Below are 18,538 nucleotides of genomic sequence, written 5' to 3'. Positions count from 1 at the left end.
AAACAGAAATGAAAAGAATCAAAGGATTTTCCACAAATTAAGAGAATATATTCACAGCCCTTAAGTTGATAAGAATCGAAGTTTGGAACTATAATTTAATGATTTGTCATGAACAAAGATATTTAAAAGGACTTCCCAGGTGACTCAGTAGTAAAAAATCCACCTGCTAATGCAGGAGACATGAGTTCAACCCCAGGGTCAGGAAGATCCTCTGGAGAAGGACATGGCATCACATTCCAGTCTTCTTGCCTGGAAAATTCCATAGACAGAGGAGCCTGGTGGGTTACAGTCCATGGGATTGCAAAGAGTTGGACAGAACTTAGGTACCAAACAACAAAGATTAAAAAAAAAAAAAAGCACTTAAAAGGGAGAGAGAACACAGAGTTAACCATGAACAGATATACAGGCATTTCATGCAGAAAAGACAATATATTTAGGTAATGATCATTTGAATTAGACCTGAACTTCCTTAGTAATCAGGCACATTTTCATAGTTACCATACCTCAAAAATGAAGAAATCAGAGACTGAAAACTTTATGGAATTAACTCTATTTAACCTATTTACTGGAAGATGCATGTAGCAGACAAAACCTTGTTTATAAACGGAAATGCATTCAACTGTGCATAAGATTACATAAAAATGTTTTCAGCGATATTACTTCAATAGTAAAATATTGGAAGCAATTCAAATGTCCATACAGAGTAAAAATAAATTGCTGTCTATTCATAAAATGGAATAATACACCACAGTAGAAACAAAGGGACAAAAGTTACATAGCTTAATATGGATCTATCTGGGAATAAAATGAATATAAAAAGGTTTAGTCACAGAAGAAATTATACAGTATGATTTTATTTGTATCATTTTCAAAAATAATGAGAGTTGACCCTTGAATAATGTAGGGTTGGGGTGCCCAACCTGTAACAGTCAAAGATCCATGTAAATATTTATAGTTAGGTAGCCCTGGCATCCGGAGAAGGCAGTGGCACCCCACTCCAGTACTCTTGCCTGGAAAATCCCATGGGCAGAGGAGCCTGGTGGGCTGCAGTCCATGGGGTCACGAAGTCGGACACGACTGAGCGACTTCATTCTCACTTTTCGCTTTCATGCATTGGAGAAGGAAATGGCAACCCACTCCAGTGTTCTTGCCTGGAGAATCCCAGGGACAGCGGAGCCTGGTGGGCTTCCATCTATGGGGTCGCACAGAGTCGGACATGACTGAAGCGACTTAGCAGCAGCAGCGACAGCCCTGGCATCTGAGACTTCCCATCCACAGATTAAACCAAGGAGGGGTGTGACCAGTATGTATTTACTGGAAAAAAATCCACACAGAAGTGGACCTGAAAACCTACATACAGAGGGTCATGAGCATATCTATTATATATCATGAAATAAAAACTTAAAGGCAAAGCAAGACAGTAAAACCTTCAGTGGAAAGAGGGCATTCCAGTGGTATTCGAAAATTTTTTATTCAACTTGGTATTGGTTACATGAGTGTTTCCACTGCAAACAATCATAGCAATATCATATCCATGTGTGTTACATAGTTCCTCTTTTATGGTTGTAAATAAAAAGATAGTAAGGAAAGAGTCACTGAATGCTGAGCAGGATGGATGAATCATTTATAGCCACATTTCTGTGATATATTTGAACACCAAAGATAGAAAAAAAAGTTTTCAGACAGTAAAACAAAATAAATCTTCAAAGTAACATGTGACTAAAATGTAATTAAAGTCAGTTTGTCATTCTATGCAGTGGAAGCTGACAGTAGAACAAAATTTTCTATGCACTAGGAAAATCACTTCAAGCTCTAAAATTCTATGGTAATTAAGTGTACATTAAGAGCTTGCTTACATCCTATATTCACTTTTTGATTAGTTTTTTGAGAAAATACTTAAGTAAAATAAAAATGAAGATGTTCTTTGCAATAAACATTAGAATCAACCAAGGAATGACACAAGATAAATTTCTGAATAAGAGATAAGCTAATGTTTTCATTTGACATAAATTAGAAAGAACCATTTGACCCAAGAAGACTATCATTAAAATAAAAGTGGGAAGGAGAGGGTGAGATGAATAGAGAGAGGAGCATGAAAGCAAATAATATTACCATATGTAAAATAGGTAGCCAATGGAAATTTGCTCTATGACTCAGGGAACTCAAACTAGGGCTCTATAACGAGCTAGAGGCATGGAAAAGTGCGGGAGTTGAGAAGGAGTTTCAAGAGGGAGGGGACATATGTACATCTATGATTAATTCAGGCTGATGTATGGCAGAAATCAACCAATATTGTAAAGCAATTATCCTTAAACATATATAAATAAATTTTAAATAAACATAAATACATTAAACATAAATAAATAAATATATTTTTAAAAAGAAAGCCCCCCCAAAAAGACTAAAAGTGGAATTATGTTTATTTAAAAGGCAGTGTAAGTAAAAGCCTGGATAATTTTAGTGATTGGTAAAGAAGGCATAACAAAGATAAAACCAAAAACTGCACAGTGAAGTCATAATCTAAAAAAGAAAAATAATTAAAATATGGCATTATTTGAGCAAAGACACCAAGAGGGCATTACCCCTGACAGTAACAAAGCCATGTCACTGTAACAACATTCTCATTAAATTATGATGTTGATCTCAGGATATTGCTTGCAGAATTGTGGGAAGATTCTACAGTGAATTATAATGTGTTGTATGATTTGCTAATATTAACTTATGCCATTACATTGTTTTCAAGCCTTGAATATAATAATTAGGGTTGTTGTTGCTAAGTTGCATCTGACTCTTGAGACCTCATGGACTATAGCCCATCAGGCTCCTCTCTCTGTGGGATTTTCCAGGCAAGAATACCAGAACGGATCTCCAGGGGATCTTCCTGACCCAGGGATCAAACCCTATCTCCTGCATTGGAAGGAAGGTTATTTACCACTGAGCCACCAGAGAACACCCACACAATAGAATATAAAGCTTTAAATCTTGACAAGAAAAAAAATTTAAACCACTGCATTGAAATTCTGTATGTGTAAGAAAGAAATGAATGGAGCTAGTGCTAAGTTGAACCAGAGAGTTCAGTTCAGTTCAGTTCAGTGGCTCAGTCATGTCTGACTCTTTGCGACCCCATGGACAGAAGCATGCCAGGCCTCCCTGTCCATCACCAATTCCCAGAGCTTACTCTAACTCATGTCCATTGAGTTGGTGATGCCATCCAACCATCTCATCTTCTGTCATCCCCTTCTCTTCCTGCCTTCAATCTTTCCCAGCATCAGGGTCTTTTCAAATGAGTCAGTTCTTCACATCAGGTGGCCAAAGTATTGGAGTTTCAGCTTCAACATCAGTCCTTCCAATGAACACCCAGGACTTATTTCCTTTAGCATGGATGGGTTTGATCTCCTTGCAGTCCAAGGGACTCACAAGAGTTTTCTCCAACACCACAGTTCAAAAGTATCAATTCTTCAGCGCTCAGCTTTCTTTATAGTCCAACTCTCACATCCATGCCTGACTACTGGAAAAATTATAGCTTTGACTAGATGGACCTTTGTTGGCAAAGTAATATCTCTGCTTTTTAATAAGCTGTCTAAGTTGGTCATAACTGGAGTGTTATGAAGATATAAATGACACAATTTGGAAGGTTGTTGGAGAAGTGAGGCTAACTAAAGAAAATATTGTACATTTGCTTTACAGATGGAGGAGTTAAAAAAATTAAGAAATACAAATGTTATCGACTAAACGTTTACCCTCTTCCCAAATTTATATGTTGAAACTCTAATCCCCAATAGGATGATATTTACAGATGGAAACATAGGAAGGTAATTCCAGGCATATGTGGACATGAAGGTGGCGTCCTCATAAAGAGATTAGTATCTTATAAATGGAGACACTAGAAAGTTTGCTTTCTATCTCCATGCTGTGAATGTTAGGGGAAGCACACTGATTGAAACTGCCCACCCTGGCCAGGCACCATAGTAACCATATGCATGAGTTGTTTTATGACAGGAGATCCTGATAAGGAATACGGAATTAATAAGCCACCACCAACCAGAAGGGTTCAGGAATACGGAATTAATAAGCCACCACCAACCAGAAGGGTTCAGGAAAGGTTGAAAGGAGACACTGCCTGTCCGTCCACTTCCCAGAATCCCTCTTGCTAGCATCCATCTTGGCTGAGCAATGCGGGCGCCACCAGGAAAGACTCTGAATTAGAATAATTGGCCAAAGACCACCCAGAAACTAATCCCATCACCATAAAACCCAAGACTTCGAGCCACGCAGCAGAGCAGTTCTACTGGGTTCCCTTACCCTCCTGCTCTCCACCCAGGTGCCCTTCCCAATAAAATCTCTTGCTTTGTCAGTGAGTGTCTCCTCAGACAATTCATTTCCGAGTGTTAGACAAGAGCCCAGTTTTGGGCCCTGGAAGGGGTCCCGCTTCCTGCAACATGAAGACACAAAGAAAGGATGACCACCTGCAAACCAGGAACAGGGCTTCATCAGAAACTCAATGAGCCACTTCTTTATCTTGGATTTTCCAAGTTCTAGAACTGCAAGAAACAGATTTCAATTGTTTAAGCCACCCAGTTTATAATATTTTTGTTATTGGAGCCCAAGCAGATTAAGACAATAATCTTAAGTATTTTATTTAAAATGAACAATTCAATGATTAAAAAAGCAAAATTGACAAGAAACATGGCTAAATAACAGGAGAGAAAATTTAATACATTTAAAAAATCCAGTTATTTTGTTATAGTCTATAAATTGATGATGTTTAATAGCTGGTTAACCAAACAGCACTATAAACACAATATGTAGGCAAAGAGCTAAGAATTAGAAGAATCAGAAAAATAAATGACTAGACTGAAGACTAGTCAGGGGGAAAGGAGGTAAGTTTATTCACTGCAATCTTTATGTATCATCTGATTTTAAACAGTTGTGTGCTTCACTTTGAAATAAAAAAGGAAAACAAAACATGCAGAATGCACCGTTATCAATGGCATTGTGAGAAAAATTCTGCATAAACATGGATTATAAACCTCTGAAAGTACAAGAGCTGCATTTTTGAATTCCCCTGCATCACATCATAACACATAACAGAGTGTTTTGCAAGTGGTGGGGTTTAACAAATGCTGTTGACTTACAAAGTTTATGTTAATAGGGAGAAACATACTGCAGAATGCCACACAAGAGTTGTGATCTTTGTGGTTTACTTGGTGTAAATGCTTAGGTAAGGACAAAAAATTGATCAGTTTGTAGCATAGCTCATTAAATTAATAATGAAGGCCAGGGATATGGGGACCATAGATTCTGTCATTTCCCTTTATAAATGAGAAAAACAATAAGAATGCTTAAGAGTTTTGGGGAAATAAAAATATTAAAACCTAGACTTGTTTTGAGAAAGCTAACTCATCAAGCACATAAAGCCTAATCAATTTTTTAATTCTATTTCTTCTTAATTGACTTTAATTGCCAATTCTTGTCAACAAGGACAAACAGACCTTGCATTTTAAATGAAAATATGCAAGCCCTATTAAATGGCACCTTCAAGTTTCCAAAATATTCCATATACATGGAACAATAGCTATGGTTGTCTTGACTTTCATGGTGAAGCAAAAAGAATTATGCTACATTCAACATTTCTAATGTTCTCAGAAAAACCATATACCAAAAAATGCATATTTCATAAGATAGTTGCATTATTTCTTTATGAAGTCTACCATGAGACTACAGATCAAAAAATTAAAATTATCTTAGCATCTTAACATTAGTTTTGCCTCTAGTTAGCACTATATTGAAAGTCTCCCTTCATCTACATTTTGGATAATAATCATCCATTTTCAAACCAGGTGAAACAATTCTAAGCTACTAGCAAAATAGAAAACCTCTGGGGCTTAGCATAAAAATGTGAGTCAAACATTCTTTATTTCCTATAAATTCATCTAACAGAAATATACTCCTGATTGCTATCACTGTGTCTTTCAAATTCCAATGATAATCTCATTGAATGCTTAGCAATCACGTTTATCAGAAACTTGTCCACAAAGAGAAATAGGAAGCTTTGAATATTTGTTCATTGACTCTGATAAAAACAGTCAATTAAGAATGTATGGACTATAATCAAGCTGTAATACCAATATTAATAGCAGCTTCTTTCTAGAAAGTTTCTGTTCCCTAGCTAGGAAATCAGCAGAGGACAAAAAATCTGGTAAAACTAAATGTTCTTTCTATCACATTTCAGGTGAACTGGTACTGATTCAATCTCCTATGCCCTGTCCAGAAGCTAAGAGTACTTCTGTTAGTGTTTGTCTTTAAGTATTTATGGAATTTAAGTGAAAACATCATCAGGCTAGTTCCACCATGTGTGGCTAGAGCAAAAATAGATTTTGCAGAGTTGATACATGAATAATATCATACACATAGTGATACAGAGTAGAATGAACCCATTTTTGTCAGAAAGCTTCTGATGAGTTTACTTTTGCATCATAGTTAATGTACTGTAAGTTAGTAGAATACATTTTATCTTTAAACATATACATATATAATATATAAAAAGAAACATTAACACTTTTATACTTTATTCTTTCACTAGATCTTTTTACCAAAAGTGCTATGTTTCCCTAATGCAGATGTCGTGGTATTTGTTTTTTTTCGTTTTTTAATTTGTAGAAAATCTGCCTTTGATTTTGCTTCTTTTGGTCCTAGATGGAACCCATTGTGAACTGAAGTATAGATATTCTATAAGGCCAAAACTCTACATTCAAAGGAATATTATTTCTTGTATAAAGTTTAACTAATATCCCTGGTGTTTTGTAGTTCTTAATTCTTTCCATTTTTTCATTAATAACTATAAAATAATTATTGTAAAGTCATAATATGTGCTTTGGTGATGACAAATTATGGTATAGTACTTTTATTTTTTTAGTTGTACTAGATAATTATCTTCATAAAAAGTCAGATTAGTAGTACTTGGATTATTAATATCAACAATATATATCTGTAGGTACTTAGAGAAAATTTTGGTCATGATTACAAAGGTATAACTTTTTCATTATGAACCTATTATGTATTTGACAATCATATTAATCACAGCACTTTGAAAAAAATCTACTATTACATAGCATTAAGTGAAAAGAGATGTAGACTACCAAATAGCATGGATGGCATGATTCTGATGTCAAAATATACTAACAATTGTATCTGTTAACTGTAATTAATTAACATAAATTTCACCAAAATGTTAACTATGATTGTCTCTGGATAATGATTTTTTGATAAATTTTATAATTTTAAATCATATCCTTGTTTTTCCTTGAAAATATATTATTGTCATAAGAAAAAAATGACAAAGGAAAATATTCCTCTATTGAATTTTGTAAGAATTACATGGTAATGCTGCCTTAAAAAGTTATAGCAGGGACAGAATTATTATTCTTCAAAATTAAGGATGTCATTTAAAATATTATTATATGTATTGTAGAAGAATATCTTTATCTAAGGTAAGGAGTTTTATTCTTTGAAAGAACAACTATGTTACTTACAAATTACTCTTATTTTACTTCCTATAACACAATTTTTGTGTTAAACTGAAAAAAAAAAAAAAAAGGAGCTTCAACAAGTCCTTCTGGACAAAAGAAAAGATGTAGGTACTGCTGTTGATATTAAAGATGAATTTCTTTTCTAAGGTCAGGATGAGTAATAAGCAATTATGCCATTCAGGGTTGAGTTTAAAATTACTTGGTGTTTATATGACCTTCCATGAGTAGTTTAGTATATTTATAAATATTTGCCATTCGTTTGCCTTTTGTCATTGACTAAGGATTGACCTGTGTCACTTGTCACTGACACCTAACACCAAAATGAATTGAAATTCTGCCTTTAGAAATAGGTTTCCTTGATACTGTGACATTTATAAATGGGCCTTTAAAGACTGCACTTTTTCTTTACACTTTGTTTCAATTTCCTGTCACTCTCAAGTGGAGATTTTTATAATACTAAATTTATCACATCTCTCTAAGATCATTTCTCTGGCTCTAAGCGTCTGGTATACACTTCATCTCTGCAGGAATCTCTATTTACTTTCTCCCCCTTCAACTTACAATAAAGTGTATATAAAAGCACTCTCAGGACAGGATATGACATTCCTTTTTAAAAAAAACAACTGAAATTATAATGAACCATTGGTTTTAACATCCAAGTTAATTATGAGGCTTATCATGATATAGCTTTTGAAGCTAAACCATTTTCAGAAAATGTCAACCTCAGCCTCTTTTCTTTGTTTTGTGATATAGAAGTTTAGATGGAGGAAACTATTTAATTGGTTTTGTCATTATTTAAGGTACAGCTTACCTACAGTTCTTTTTTCTGTCTATCCTGTCAGGAATGGCTTTTATCCATCTTATTTTGTCTTTTCCTTTTGTGAAAGAATTTATAGCAACTTTAAGTTTTTCCTGTTATGTGAATTATGTAGCTACTGCCATCATTTTTGCACTTTCTGCTTTTTCTAACATCTTTGTAATTTTCCATAGTCAGTATTTTTCAAGAAGACAGACAACTCATACTCTTCACACAATTATACAAGTTTAAGACTTTTTTTTCAAGTCAAAAATAAACCTATGATCACAGCCTTCATAACAAGTCAAACTGAAGAATTAAAATATTAAAAGAAAATCTCAAGTTGGGAAATTGGTAACAATTTCATTTTCAAAAACTTAATGTAAAATAGATTTGCTTTTTGCCTTATATGTGTTTTAATGTACTGACAGTATTACTGAACAAAAATGCCATTTTCCAAAATAACTAAACCAATATAACAGCATGCTTCATTCAGTGTTTTAATTATACATTTTAGTCCATACTTCAGTTTATCTGGTTCTTTTAATATGTATAGTACAGCACTATCACCACAAGAAGATAGTGTTTGGAACTTAAATGTCCTTTGGGCACAACTATCGGCATTTTTCCTCTACTGAGGTTGTGAACTCAATTAATCCTCATTGCAGAAAGGATAAAGGAAATACCAGTGATCATACACACTAAATGTTATCCAAATCTAATCTGACAGTCATTGCTGATTGAACTTGGTACATACCCTGCAGCCTAAGAAAGGAGTCTTAGCTGGCATATAGATTTCTCTATATTTTACTAATGGTTACTCCAAATGATTTTGAAAATCAGCAGAAGTGGAATTGTAGATTTACATGTGAGATTAATTTTTACTACAAGTATACTGAGTATGAATATCTGAAAGCATTTCATGATTTCATAGGAGACTACACAAAATCTCTACTTAAAAAAAAAAGCACTTGCCTATATTTCTCTAAAATTTTTACATTAAATCAATAACCCATGGAATAAAATATTAGTAAATTCATCCTAGTAGATGTTTAATATTTTTCCTTTCCATATATTCAGTAAAGAGAGATCTTAGTGATATGACTAATTCCAGCCTTTCACGTGGCTCTTGGATCATGATTAAACTGTCTGAAAATATCTGCTGGGCTTTACATAATTATACATAAACATATACATATAGCTGTACATAATAGTTACAATCATAATTTATATAAGTATAAACTTACTATTTTATACATTTTTCATATTTTATGCATTTTTTGTAGCCTTAGTCTCTAATATGACCCTCAAAACTATGCCTATTTTTTATGGTTTTCTTAACCTACACTTTATATATTGGAATATATACTGAAACATTTTACACCTAGAATTAAATCATATACTTAATATTTAATGTGCCAAAGCTAAATTAAATCTTTTATCACTAGGATTAACTCATCCTACTATAATTTGATCTTGTACAGAATCTGTCCAATCATTCAAAGTGGAAATGATAAAATCACTTCCTTTTCCTTCCCTATTCATATCTAATTATTTATCAGGTTTTCTCTGTCCTACTTCCCATATAGTTCTCAAATCTCTGCTCTTACATCATTTAGTGAATGCTAACTATCCCTTTCCTGGCATACTGTACCACCCTCCTTGAAATTTTTTCCATTTCCAGCCTGTTGGTCCTCTTCCCCAAAACTTTCAGATGTATTCTAACATATTAACCATTAAGCTGTGCATGAAAGTTAAGTTGCTTTAGTCATGTCCAACTCTTTGTGACCTCCAGGCTCCTCTATCCATGGGATTCTCCAGGCAAGACTACTGGAGTGGGTTGCCATGCCCTCCTCAACGATTATGCCACCACTCCCTTAAAAAACAAAAAACAAAAAAAAAACGAGCTTCTTTTCTTCTGGAAGATAAAATTAAAACTTTTTAACACAACCCAGGAGGTCCATCATTATCTCATTCCTGTCCCTTTCTCTCATTAATCTACAAACATCTCAAGGTTTTTCATATATGCTCAGCAAGCTACTTATTTAATGTCCTTTCTCTGGTGGGCAATAGAAATAGAAAACCATTGGCAAGATGTCAAATTTATCAAATAGTCCTAGGGAAAGTATTGGTTTGGCAAAAAAATCGTACGGGTTTTCTGAATGAATTTTTTGGCCAACCCAATACTTGTGAGTCTCTGTGGGGAGTTGACAGTTTTATACGGGAAGTTCACTGTTTGGTGTGTATTTCAGTTTATAGCTTTAAAGAAGGGAGATGACAGACAGAACATTAAATATATCTGGACCCACCCCCACACACAACCATAATCATCCAGTGCCGAATAGCAAAACTTCTTAAAATAGGCTTGAATCTTTAGGGTGTTCATTTCTCAATAGGCTCATTTCCTATTAATTTGTTGCCTGTCTTTTGTGATAGGTTTTGAGCTTCCCTGATAGCTCAGTTGATAAAGAATCTGCCTGCAATGCAGGAGATCCCAGTTTGATTCCTGGGTCGGGAAGATCTGCTACAGAAAGGGATAGGCTACCCATTCTAGTATTCTTGGGCTTCCTTTGTGGCTCAGCTGGTAAAGAATCTGCCTGCAATTTTGAGAGACCTGGGTTCGATTCCTGGATTGGGAAGGTCCTCTGGAGAAGGGAAAGGATACCCACTCCAGTATTTTTGCCTGGAAGACTCCATGGACTGTATAGTCCATGGTGTAACAAAGAGTGGGACATGATTGAGCAACTTTCACTTTTCTGATCTCCTTCCTAAAGCCTCTTCTCCATGGAAGTGAGAACACTTTGCTTTTTTTCCAAACTTCTTTATGAAACCAAATTATAACAAAATGATACAACCAGTCTAGATTTACCTGCTTCCTCACTGCAATGGTTGACTTCATTAAACACTGATAACATTCATAGAGAAACTATCACCTACTGGTACTAACTGAAGAACAAATGACTAGTGCCTTTTTTCTAAGTACTTTTTGTGGTTTGTTTTTAATTTAGAGATCTTAAATCCTCACCAAAGTGGTTGGTGGGGTGGCAGAACCATATAAATCAATACAGTGTGATGATGATGCCAATATTTGCTGAATCCTTCACTGCCCTAGCCTCGTAAGGTTTGGTGATCGAATAGGAGCAGTGCAATTCCTCCTTCCTTCCTGCCATCCTCTGAGGTGTACTAATGTTGTCCTCACTTTATAGATGAGGAAACAAAGTGCCAAAGAAGTGAAGTAGCTTACTTGAACTGCACAGAATGTAGGTACCTTACTTAATTAAGTAAACTAATTTACATAAGGGTAAAGACTTACAGTCTTTATCAGAGAGGTTTTTATATAATATATGATATATAATATATATGTATCATAAATAAATATATATATGATATATATAATATCATCTGCCATCTAAACAATATTTATAAAATTAATGTTTGTATGAAGCACAATTATAAAATATAAAATGAAAAGGAGTTTTATAAGCTTATATGTTGAATAATGTGAATATGTTGAATGAATGTGATTTACATATTTGACTTTCCATGTCACATGAATGATAAAAGAAGGTTAATCATAACAAAAAAGGTAAAAGTTTGGTGCCTATGCTTTTACTTGCACAACATCAATTTAATTGAATGTGTTGTTTTCTTTGTGAATACTACATCTTACTCTATAAGAATCTTGGACTTGAGATTCTGGTGCCTTTGTAAAATGATTAGAGGGCACAAGGGGTAGAATGGAGTTTACACAGAGAGGGTGTTATAGTTTAGACTATATGTCTTCCAAGTTGAATATCAAAAATATTAATTTTAATCATGAAATATCTCCTAGTAAAATTTCCAAAAGGTAATATATTTTAAGACTTGCATTTATGATTCATCTGGCTAAGATTTAAAGCAAATCATTTGAAATATATATTGCTAACTATACACTTAATCATTATAGAGTTATTCATATTTTCTAAGAAGACTAAAATGGTATGGAGTGGTCAGTTGTATGGAGAGGCTATAACTAAAAATAAAAATACAATGACATTTCTACTTTCAACATAATTTAATTTAGATAAACTTGACCTTATTAGATAGAGAAAAAGAGAATACGGACTCAAACTCAGTCTTGCTAAGATTTCAAATTTTAGAGGCAGAAAAAATGATCTGTGGAGGATGACTTGATGAAATTAGCATAGTCATGGTTTCTGCTGTCACTGAAATATGATAGAAAAGAGCAAGTTTAGTGTGAATGTGTGCACATACGATTGGCAGGAACTCTAGATACCTTATCTGTTTAAAATGTGAGAGGTTAAATGTGCAATTAGTTACTAAAGCATCAGAAATTCTGAGTCCAAGAGGGAAAGAGAGGACAAAAGTGAATGCTTGCTTGGGACAGCTGTGATAGAAACTCAGCCAGAGTCCGCACACCCCCAAATCTAAGTGTCCCTCTGTCTGCACTTGCACACCTCAAGTATAACCAAGCTGACTCTTCAGTTAGAAAGTAAAGTCATACCAGGTTTGAAGAAGCAGAAAAACTGGCCTCTTCTTCAGAAGAAAATAAGAGACAAATGAAGAAAGGAGAATATAGGGTCAGATAGAAACTGCCTCAAAAGCACCTCCATCACTGCAATCTAATTTTATAACATTTTTATCCCCCAAACGAAGCCAATAGTCATTAGGCTCCACCAATCCCTAGTTGCCATCAACTTCTGATCTATTTTCTGTCCCTATAGATTTGCCAATTCTGGACATTTCATATCAATTAAATTATGGTATATACAGTTTGTGAATTGAAAACTGTAAAGGGGAAAATTATATAATATGTGCATCTCTTTAAAAAATGGAGTATCTCATAGGAAGTGGCTCTTGTCCATTCAAAGGCAAGCTTACAGTGCTCTGGCTTCCTCATTATGGAGACTAGCTGCCCCCTGAGATGGTTGGAAGTACAAGAATTGGGACATTTAGGAACATTCAAGTAGTAGTCACTTCCTTACCTGAATGTAATTGTCAGTATGGTAAACTCAGATATTATCAAGTCAAAATAGTTAACAGAAATTATGTTCCTAGGGATCTTATGAGCAAAAATCACTCAGTCATTAGAAATAAATTATTTGTCTGTTAGATCTAAACAAGAAAATTAAATGCCTCATCATCCTGTTCAGAATTTTATAAAACTATAACTCTCACCTGGGGAGTTTATTAGATCCCATCCACAAACAACTCAAAGAAGTGACCTTGTTTTTCTTCTCTTCAGTGATCCTACATTCAACATAGAATGATAAATTGGTAGTCAGGAGATTTAGGATGTGAGGTGAATATTTTCATACTAGAAAAATTTGGATATTTGATCCAACTCTTTGTATTGGTAACTTACTGAGTTCTAAGTTTGTTTTATGTGAAACTAAAAACCTCTGAAAGGCAGACAACAAAAACAAAAGATATTTATAAATGCATCTGGAACACCCTAAAGAATATGTAAAAATGAGTTTCAACTAAAATGTATAAATCAAAATGTGATGGTTTCCTCTATAAATTCGTTCTTACAGAACTTAGACACTGGTAAAATTATACAACTGCTAAAATTATTCCACTTTTTTCACTCAAGTTTAGAAGTCTCTCATGATTTCTGATATTAATTTTATTACATGTACTTTTGGGCTCCAAAATCACTGCAGATGGTGATTGCAGCCATGAAATTAAAAGATGCTTACTCCTTGGAAGGAAAGTTATGACCAACCTAGACAGCATATTAAAAAGCAGAGACATTACTTTGCCAACAAAGGTCCATCTAGTCAAGGCTATGGTTTTTCCAGTAGTCATGTATGGATGTGAGAGTTGGGCTATAAAGAAAGCTGAGCGCTGAAGAATTGATGCTTTTGAACTATGATGTTGGAGAAGACTCTTGAGAGTCCCTTGGACTGCAAGGAGATCCAACCAGTCCATCCTAAAGGAGATCAGTCCTGGGTGTTCATTGGAAGGACTGATGTTGAAGCTGAAACTCCAATATTTTGGTCACCTGATGTGAAGAGCTGACTCATTGGAAAAGATACTGATGCTGAGAAAGATTGAGGGCAGGAGGAGAAGGGGACGACAGAGGATGAGATGGTTGGATGGTATCACCGACTCAATGGACATGGGTTTGGGTGGACTCCAGGAGTTGGTGATGGATAGAGAGGTCTGGCGTGCTGCAGTTTACGGGGTTTCAAAGAGTCAGACATGACTGAGGGACTGAACTGAACTGAACATGTACTGATATTTTAAAATTAGATTTAAAAAAACTAATAAAACAAAAAAAATTTTTTTTTAATAAAATTAGATTTTAACAGTCAGAGTACTTCAATAGAGAAACCTTTGTATAGATATATAAAATTTTTGAGTTTTTTTTTTTTTAATTGGATCCTAACCCTAGCTAATGGTGATAATATATAAATAATGCTATTAGTGCCTCTAAAAATAGTTAAATGAGATTTCTAAGCAAACCTCAAAGATCTGGTTTTGCCTCTGAAGTTTTATTCATTATAGCTTTTTAATACATATGTAAAATACTATCTAAGCTATTAAGTGTGTTTTGTGTTTTTTAGTGTCTAATTCCTCCGATTATATCTTTTAAGATAAATAATACTGGGGGCACATACTAATTGTGATATAGTTTGAACCAATTTGCTAGTAATTTAATTCCAAACATTTGGATAAAAACTGAATATAGGTAATGACTAATGAGAGTTTAAGTCAAGGACAAGATCTTATTTTTATCTTCTCCTCTATTTAAGTTTTTCACATTAAAAATAAGCATTCCTTTCCCAATTCTAACCATCCAGTGGGTACTTAGCAAATTAATAAGATTGGGCCTCAAATCAGAATAAGATTGGGCCTCAAATCAGAAAGTAGGGTTATGAAGAAATTGCTAGTTTCCTGGTTAGCATTCAGTTTTTCATTTTGGTGAGCTTTTTAATTTTTGGTTTGTGTTTCATCTATTTAATGGATGCTGAGAGCTGAATCACTACCTGGCCCTCCGTTCATGCTTCCCTATATTTCCCTTATACCTCATTCTATGCCTCAGATTATTACCTAATGCAAGTTCATGTACCCAGGACACAGTGAAGCCAAACAATACAAAAGCCTCAGAATGTGAAACAGAGAAAGTGTAACAGTGGCCCCACATGGGACCAAAGGCATAATGGGCCTTTCCCTCCCTGGCTCAGGCTTGCATGCTCAACTGAGACATATGCCAGCAACAACAGTCCCACTCAGCAGTTGCTCGGGGCACCATGGTGCACCCCCAACATCCCAACCAAGTGAGCAACTGTCAACCAGCAACCAGTTAACAGCACTGTTTTGCCCTTGGTCAGTGCCACCGAAAGCCCCTTCCCCCTGCCTATAGTATATAAAAGGACCCTGAATTCTGACTGAGAGAAGATGGTTTTTGGAGACTCTAGTCTACCATCTCGGCCTGCTAGCCTTCCAATTAAAGTAAGCATTCCTTGCTCCAACAGCTCCTCTCTCAATTTATTGGCAGGTCATGATGTGAGCAGAATGAGCTTGGACTCTGTAACAAAAGGTTTATCGAGGGCCATGCAAAGAGTCAGGTGGCTCAGGCCTTAAAAACCCGTCTCCCCTGAGAGCTCTCAGCAAAGCCCTTTTCTAGGAATGGTGAGGGGTGGGTGTGGTGAGTTGTTGCAAACTTCTTGGTGTCAGAGCCTTTGTTCTTCAGTCAGGTCATGGTCAGGCAAACATGTTCCCGTAAATCTCTATCAAACAAGTGTTATTCTCTGATAAGAAAGAGCCAGGTCCCAAGGCACAACTGTCATCCTCCAAGGTTTAGGTCCTGATAAGATGAGGTAGATCTCAACTGGCGGCTCACTCAGGGCTGGGTCCCCAGACCCTGTCCAGCCATAATCCCTGAGGGAGCCAGGCTCCCAAAATCTAGCTGGCACTCATGCTCCTCAGGCCACCTAGATGGCGGGGAAGTTCCCACAAACTGCCATATTAGGTCACAGAGCAGAGGCAGAGTCGTGGAAACGGCCACCGCCGCCTTGGCCCAGCCAGTGGGTAACCTTAGCAAGGGCTCTGGAATCCTGTAGGACACAGCTCATGGCTTGTTCCCTGGGCTTCCAGCTCACCCACTGGCCAGAGGCCAGATTAACTGGAGGGCCTCAGGGAGAAGACTGGAATCCGGTTCTTACCTCACTTTCTGCCTTAGAACCACCACTCCACTGACAGGTGGCTGATTAGCGCACAAACAGTTGTTCCGTGACAGTTGTTCCACTTGTGGGAGGGGTCCGCTGCAGCATCAACCAATGGCTGAGCAGAACCACTAACGGTCACTCTTTGACAGTTGGTGGGTTGGGGGAGGAGCCTACTGCAGCCCTGACCAACGGAGAGCAGGATCATTAACGGTCTCGGGGTAACTGTTGCCTGGTACGTGCGTGAGGTGGGGAGGCGTGAGGCTAACCCACATTGCATTGGCTTTGCTAAGGGCTGCAGCCGTGCCCTGCCTTATGACAAGATGTGTAAATACAGAAGATAATCCAGGTTAAAAGCAACTCTTGTGCTACGTTTTCAGACATGGCTCACGCAACTACTTCCAACAGCGCTTGAGAAAAAGTTCAAAATCCTAGACTTACTAGTTCTCGGGGTGGGGGGGGGGGGGAACCCTAGAGCAATGATGCCCAAAGGGGAAAATAACAGAAAATACAACCACAGATGTAGTTTCATACATTTAGTAGTCACATTAATAAAAGTCTACAGAAACAGGTGAAGGTAATTTTTTAAAAATCTATTTAACCCAGGGACAACCAGCAATGGAATGAGCTGCCCGGCCACAGCATCAGAAGCGCAGGGCTGTGAGGCGTCGGTAGAACCAATCCCCCTAGGGTGCATTTGTCTGCTCAGTCAGGGTCGCGGATGGGGGATGGCAACATTTTTCTTCAACCTCCCTGGGCAAGGTATGCCTGGCGGAGAGGGAACAGATTCCTCACTCCTCATGCTGGGCACATTCCGGGCACCGGAATGAGCTTCCATACAAGGTTGACTGCAGGCCGGCCTCAGACACGCAAGTACATGGAGAAATTTTCGCCATCTCTTCACGTCAGTATCACATTTGTGCATGTATTGTGAAGACAGTTTTATCTTTTCCCCCTCACTGCTCTTGCAACAAATGAACATCCAGCAACTAGACAAATAAAAATGTGTGCCATGTGCTTAGACGCCAGTCGTGTCTGCCACCCGTGGACTGTAGACCGCCAGACTCCTCTGTCCATGGGATTCTTCACGCATATTTTCTCAAAGAAAATCCAACCCAAGAAATGAAAAATATTATCTCTTTAGAATGTTATTGATATAAAAATTGTTGATATTTTACACTCAATTTTTCCAAACTAATTCTTCCAAATCGAATTTGGACTAGGCACATTTCAAACTGGACAAGGCATTTGTTGCTTTTTCATCATTGTACTTGTAAGGACAAATTTTGCCATGGATGTGTTGTCTTCTTGGGAGTTGTATATTTACAGTGAATATGCCTGTGTGCTCAGTCACGTGTGACTCTTTGAGACTTCATGGTTTGTAACCCGCAGGCTCCTCTGTCCATGGGATTTTTCAGGCAAGAATACTGGAGAGGGTTGCCATTTCCTCCTCTAGGGATCTTCTTGACCCAGGGCTTGAATCTGCATCTCCTGCCACTCCTGAAATGGCAGGTGGATTCTTTATTACCACTGAGCCACCCGGGAAGCACCTCACTTACAGTGAATATAGGTTTTTCAAAAAGTGGAATTAATGGGGATGGATGTTATTGGGAAATAAAGTATCTTTCAGTTACTTAAAAGTGTCTTTTCCTTAATTTTTTGCATTCATAAAACATATCTGAGTCTCAGTTTCCCCAAATGAAAATAAGGAGTCTGTTTTTACAGATTATTAAAGACTGAATATGGTAATATGACTTTAATTGAATTAATGAAAGTTATTTTACTGAATTAATGAAAATTAAAGTAATTATGAATACTGTATACTTTTTTTGTTTCCTATTGAAAGCATATATACTTTTTCTCAGTACCCCAATTAACGGATCTTAATTAGAAATTGTTTGTACTAGCAATCATAAATCTATGTGGACTTCTCCAAGCATCTGATCGTTGGACTAATGCCCAGAAAAAAGATGAAGTATTCATCATTTCAAAGACCTGAACACCTTCTCCTTGGACAGAAAAAGGAATGCATTGAATAT

The 18,538-nt window shown here is 36.4% G+C and overlaps 1 long non-coding RNA gene across 1 annotated transcript; it reads right to left on the bottom strand.

Moving 5' to 3' along the window:
* Nucleotides 1-11,778: 11,778 nt before the first annotated feature.
* On the bottom strand, nt 11,779-16,651 carry LOC110133429 (uncharacterized). Its single transcript, XR_002312760.2, has 3 exons — nt 16,500-16,651; nt 13,504-13,575; nt 11,779-12,530 (listed from the first exon to the last, which is right to left on the bottom strand). It is a non-coding gene; the product is annotated as an uncharacterized lncRNA (long non-coding RNA).
* Nucleotides 16,652-18,538: the final 1,887 nt, after the last annotated feature.

Source organism: Odocoileus virginianus, chromosome 32, assembly GCF_023699985.2.
Source record: "Odocoileus virginianus isolate 20LAN1187 ecotype Illinois chromosome 32, Ovbor_1.2, whole genome shotgun sequence".
In the NCBI taxonomy this organism is placed as follows: domain Eukaryota; kingdom Metazoa; phylum Chordata; class Mammalia; order Artiodactyla; family Cervidae; genus Odocoileus; species Odocoileus virginianus.
Note: the sequence above shows the minus strand (reverse complement) of the source record. Positions and strands in the feature narration are given on the sequence as shown.